At 40.0% G+C, this 6,000-nt stretch overlaps 1 pseudogene; it reads left to right on the top strand.

The window, feature by feature from the left end:
- The first annotated feature begins 983 nt into the window (after positions 1-983).
- LOC123799543 (large ribosomal subunit protein uL30-like) lies at positions 984-1,838 on the top strand (annotated as a pseudogene).
- The last annotated feature ends 4,162 nt before the right edge of the window (positions 1,839-6,000 follow it).

Raw genomic sequence — 6,000 nt, 5'->3', positions numbered from 1 at the left:
CATCCAGAGAGGAGATCCTGAGCAGAAGCCACCCACTTTTCCCTCCCTGCTAGCCCAAGCCCACATTTCTTACTTACAGTCAAGACCGATTTTCAGGCATGGGAGTGGACTAGTGTCTACATTTGGAGTCAAAGTCCTTCACAGGCACGCTCGTGCTCGTTGCAGCATTATTCACAATAGCCGAGAGGTAGTCCCATTCACATCATTCACATTATTCACAATAGCTTCTGCAACCCAAATGTCTATCGATGGATGAATGAAGAAAGAAAATGTGGCATATACACACAATGGATTATTATTCAGCTTTACGGAAAGAAATCTTGCCACATGCTCAACATGAATGAACTTCAAGGACATTATGCTATGTGAAATAAGCTAACAATAAAAAGACAAATACTATATGATTCCACTTATATTAGGTATCTAACAGAGTCAAATTCACAGAAACAGAAAGTAGAATTGCGGTTGCCGAGGCCTGGGGTGAGGGGGAAATGGAGTTGTGCAATGGGCACAGAGTTTCAGTCTTACAAGATGAAAAAGTCCTAGAGATTTGTCGTGCAGCAATGTGAAAGTGGCTAACATTACTGAATGGCAAATGATCAAGATGGAAAATTTTATAGGTGTTTTTTTATCTTAATTAAAATATACTTTTTAATTTAAGTAAATTGGAAAAATAACTCACATGTTAGAAGAGTTAAAGATCCAGCAATGGTCAAAATTATGACCAAATGAAAAAAATTTGTGGTAAGCAATATTATCATAAATCACTATAGAATTCAAAACAAGAAGCATTATATATATGATATAAGTAGAGTTTTTCTAAATTAAGAAAAGTTAATGGGGTGCCTGACTGGTTCAGTCAGTAGAGCACGCGACTCTTGATCTCCGGGTCATGAGCTCAAGCCTCATGTTGGGGGTAGAGTTTACGTGAGAAAAAAAGAGAGAGAGAGAGACCTTTCTCTTTTCCGGCTGCCATCAGGGAGGGTGCAGAAGAGCAGAAAAAGAAGGTTTCTGCTGTGCCAGAAACCCTTAAAAAAAAGCAAAGGAATTTTGCAGAGTTGAAGATCAACATCTGAGAAAGAAGTTTGCCCAAAAGATGCTTTGAAAGGCAAGGAGGGAGCTTACCTATGAAAAAGGAATATATATATATATATAATATATTATAACATATACTATATATTATAATATATTATATATTATTATATATTATAATATATATTATATATATGTGGAATAGGTATACTGGAATATATATATATATATATATATATATATATATATATATATTCCACAAGGAATATAGGCAGCTGCTCAGAGCTGAGATTCGAATGGGTAGCATGGCAAGAAAAGCTGGCAATTGCTACGTACCTGCAAGACCCAAACGCGTTTGTCCTCAGGATCAGAGCTGAAAGGTTCGAAAGGTGTTGCAGCTTCTTCACCTTTGCCAGATCATCAATGGCACCTTTGTTAGGCTCCAGTTAACATGCTAAGGATTGTGGAGCCATATAGAGCCTGAGGGGATCCAAACCTGAGGTCAGTGAATGAATTGATCCCCAAGCATTGTTACAGCCAAAATCAACAAGAAGCGAATTGTCCTGACAGAGAACACATTGATTGCTTGATCTCTTGGTCAACATGGCATCATCTGCATGGAGGATCTGATTCATAAGATCTATACTGTTGGAAAACGTGTCAAAGAAGCAAACAACTTCTTATGGCCCTTCAGATGATCTTCTCCACAAGGGGGAGTGAAGAAAAACATTGCCCCTTTTGTAGAAGGTGGAGATGCTGGCAATAGGAAAGACCAGATGGACAGGCTTATTAGAAGGATGAGCTAAGGTATCCGCCATGATTATTTCTGTAATCTGGTCAGTTAATAAACAACTACTTTCAAATTGGGGGAAAAAAATAAAAGAACAAAAGAGAGAAAAAAGAGAAAGAGAGAGAGAGAGGGAAGGAAAAAAAGAGAAGTTAAGAAAACCCAGAAAAGGAAAAACTACTCTGTAAAATTTTTAAGTGTACACTACTCCTGATATTCACAAAGCTTTACATCTTGAGAACTACACGTGCCACGTGTTGGCTCATTTTCGTGTCTCTTTTAGCTGAGTGTCGCAGGCGTGACGGCCATGTCCATTTTGCATACTCTCTCCCTAGTGGCTTGCATAGTTGCGAACACACACTGGGTATTTGATTTGTGTTGAGTGAATTAAATAAATTAAAAGGAGAGACAGAGACACTCTAGAGCCTAGACCATAAGCCTCGAAGTTACTGATCTTTCAAATTAGTTGAAGGATAACTTAGATCAAAAATTAAGAAAAAGAGACTAAATAAACTGATCAAATGTGTTTTTCCAAGTCAAACCAATTACTTTAGTCCAAAAGACCAAAATAGTTATTATCTATCAGCTGAAGAATAATAAATAAATAAATAAATAAATAAATAAATAAATAAACAAATAAATAAACAAACAAACACTAAAATATGTGGCAGGCAGGCATTCTGCTGGGTGCATTCTGCTGGGTGGGGATCTCATCAGAATGCCCGGATCATAATTCAGAGCTCTGTTATGCAGCATTGCTAACCTCCCGTTGGTTCATGGAACACACTTTAAGTAACAAAGACTCACATGAGTTTTATCCTCACAGTAACCCATCTAATGTAGATACTATTATCCCCACAAACAGATGCCAAAACTGAGGCTGGGAGTTTGGGCGATTTTCCATGGTTACCTGAGCTGGAATTCAAATTCAGGTTCATCTAGGGGCCCCTGGGGGGCTCAGTTGTTATGCGTCTGCTTTCAGCTCAGGGCGTGATCCAGGGGTCCTGGGATCTAGTCCCACATCCGGCTCCTCCTCCTCCGCTGGGAGCCTGCCTCTTCCTCTTCCTCTTCCACTTCCCCTGCTGTGTTCCCTCTCTTGCTGGCTGTCTCTCTGTCAAATAAATAAATAAAATCTTAAAAAAAAAAAAGAACAACAAAAAAACAAATTCAGGCTCACCTAATTCTACTACACCATCCTGTTCCCCTTGAATAAACTGGTAAAAACTCACTTAACCAAATCCCAACAAATAAGAATTCTCTAATAGAGCTTTATGTTTTTTAATATTACAAGAAAAAAAATTAATGATTCTTTAAAACCATTATTACGCTCCAAAGTCTTCCACCCCAGTGATCCTCCAACCGGTATTAAAACCCCTTTACACTCTGAAATATCTAAAAGACTTTTAGTAACTACAGGTTTTATCTGTTGATATTTTCTGTAGAAGAGATTGAGACTGAGAAAAATATTTATTCATCACTTCATTTTAGAATTTTTTTTAAGATTTTATTTATTTATTTGACAGAGACAGCCAGCGAGAGAGGGAACACAAGCAGACAGAGTGGGAGAGGAAGAAGCAGGCTCCTAGCAAAGGAGCCCGATGTGGGGCTCGATCCCAGAACACTGGGATCACGCTGTGAGCCAAAGGCAGACGCTTAAGGACTGTGCCACCCAGGCACCCCTCATCACTTCATTTTAGAACAATTTCATCAAATAGCAATGTAAATGCCATGTTTTTAATAATTAAGTGTATATTACAAAACAAAAACCCAAAAGAGTACCACTGTTTTACATTTTTGCAAATCTCTTTAATGGTTAGTTGAAGAGAAGACAGCTGGATTCAACACTTGAAATATTTCAGCAACGCTTGTGTTTGTTGTCAAGAATTCAGGTAACTTTGTTGATGATTTGTTGTGGTGAATACTAGACAAATACAAGCAGAACAGAAAGTCCAGGCATTTCTGTAGACTTGTCCCTTTTCTAAGCAAAAGTACAATTTTGCACATGATTTGAATGATTTACTCTATCTTTGGAAAGTGGCGCTGTCGTGATTTCTTTTACTGACCTTTCACCCATCAATGTCACGTGGACAGGGTTTTAATTAGTCTGTCTGCTATGGAGTGTATTTGTTAGGTGAGGCAGTATGCTAACTTACTCTGCAGGATACGCTTTAGTGGCCTTTTCATCTCTAGTCCGAAAGGTTGTGACAAACACTTCTTACTTCTTAAAGACTGCATCACATCCATGTCTTAAAAACCCAGTTCCTTTCTTTACACTCTGAATGGTTAATTTCAAAATGATAGCACAATTCCACTGGAACCATGATACTATCCAAAAATGGTCTGTTGTGTAAGCCAATAAAGGTAAATTACTGACATCCATAAGGCTGAGGGGAGAAATAACTTTTGATAGATTTTCTTTCTTATTTACAGTTACACCCATCTGGGGGGGTCTTTTGGGAGGGGTATATTCCTCCCTCCTGCGAATCAGAGATGTTTTAGCATCTTTAGAAGGAGACCGTGTAGCTGTGAGTCGACAAAGGGAGTCTTCTAGTCTTCCTCTCAAAAGTCAACAATTGAACCTTAAATATAAAAAATAGATATGACAAGCACATTTTCTTTTACTTTAAAATTAAATATAAAACTCAAAATAACAGCAGGTTTTGGTAAAATCTTGCAGTGCAGAACATTTTCAATTTGAAATATTTGTTGCTAAGCAAGACGACACAGTATGCTCACTTCTTGTGTTTTGGCATAGGCCCAAGGAAAACTTGGGATTTCAAAACAACAATATATTGGAAGATAATGAGGTTACTGATGTTACAGCAGGTATAACTGAAGAGACAAAGTAAGAGCACAGTAGAAGTACTGAGGGAAAAAAACTGAGTTAAACGCTAAAAATGCACATAAATCTAAATCTATCTTAGAATATTTTTTTTTATTTTTATTTTTATTTTTTTAAAGATTTTTATTTATTTATTCGACAGAGATAGAGACAGCCAGCGAGAGGGAACACAAGCAGGGGGAGTGGGAGAGGAAGAAGCAGGCTCATAGCGGAGGAGCCTGATGTGGGGCTCGATCCCGTAACGCCGGGATCACGCCCTGAGCTGAAGGCAGACGCTTAACCGCTGTGCCACCCAGGCACCCCAGAATATTCTTTTTTTAAAAGATCTTATTTATTTATTAGAAAGAGAGCAAGAACAAGAGAGAGAGCACAAGCAGGGGGGAGGAGTAGAGCGAGAGGGAAAAGCAGGTTCCCCGCTGAGCAGGGAGCCCAATGTGGGACTCGATCCCAGGACCCTGGGATCATGACTTGAGCTGAAGGCGGATGCTTCACCGACTGAGCCACACAGGTGCCCTATCTTAGAATATTCTAAGAAACACAGACTCTATAAGCACATATTCCCTTAGTCATCAGATGGAGACACCGTGACACATGTAACGCCTGGAAAGTCCCAGTGTATAGTTATGGGAGGGTCTTGGGAACTCCCAAGGTTCCCCAGATCCCCCTTTGAGAAACACTTACTTAAACATTTGTGAGAGGAGAGATGGTAGAAAACTATCAGGCCAAGTTCCTACTGCCCCATGTAAAAACTTACCCATAACCACACCCAGTCTTTCTACACATCCTCATTTCACCCCCTCCTCTGTCAGCTCTTCTCTTTCCTGAAGGAACCCCTTCCCCATCTGTATTCAGCCCATGTTTCTCACTAGCAACTTTTGTATAAGCATTTAAAGATATATTTATTTGAGAGAGAGAGAGAGGAAGCTTGTGAGTGGCAGGAGAGGCAGGGGTGAGGGAGAGAGAAACCAAAGCACAGAGGAGGGTGGGATGGGGTGGGAGAAGGGGAACCCTGAGATCATGATCTGAGCCAAAACGAAGATACAGATGCTTAACCCGCATCACCCAGGTGCCCCTCTATGAGCATATGTAAACATGATCAAGTCCATCCCTTCCCCCAAACATACCCTAAAACGTCCCTTTCCCCGGTCTCCCTCTCACTACTGCCAGATGTTTCTCAGCTCCGGAGCTGACTGAGCCTCGTTCTGGGACTCTTCACCCTCTGCATTTCCCTTAACTTTCTTTCTTTTTTTTTCTTTAAGATTTTATTTATTTGACAGAGAGAGAATGAGGAGGGGGTGGGAGCAGCAGGTGCCCTGTTGAGCAGGGAGCCTGATGCGGG

The sequence above is a fragment of the Ursus americanus genome, chromosome 24 (assembly GCF_024610735.1).
Source record: "Ursus americanus isolate L20-20 chromosome 24, mUrsAme1.1.p, whole genome shotgun sequence".
NCBI classification, from domain to species: domain Eukaryota; kingdom Metazoa; phylum Chordata; class Mammalia; order Carnivora; family Ursidae; genus Ursus; species Ursus americanus.
The sequence above is the reverse complement of the archived record's forward strand: the minus strand, read 5'-3'. Positions and strand labels throughout refer to the sequence as shown.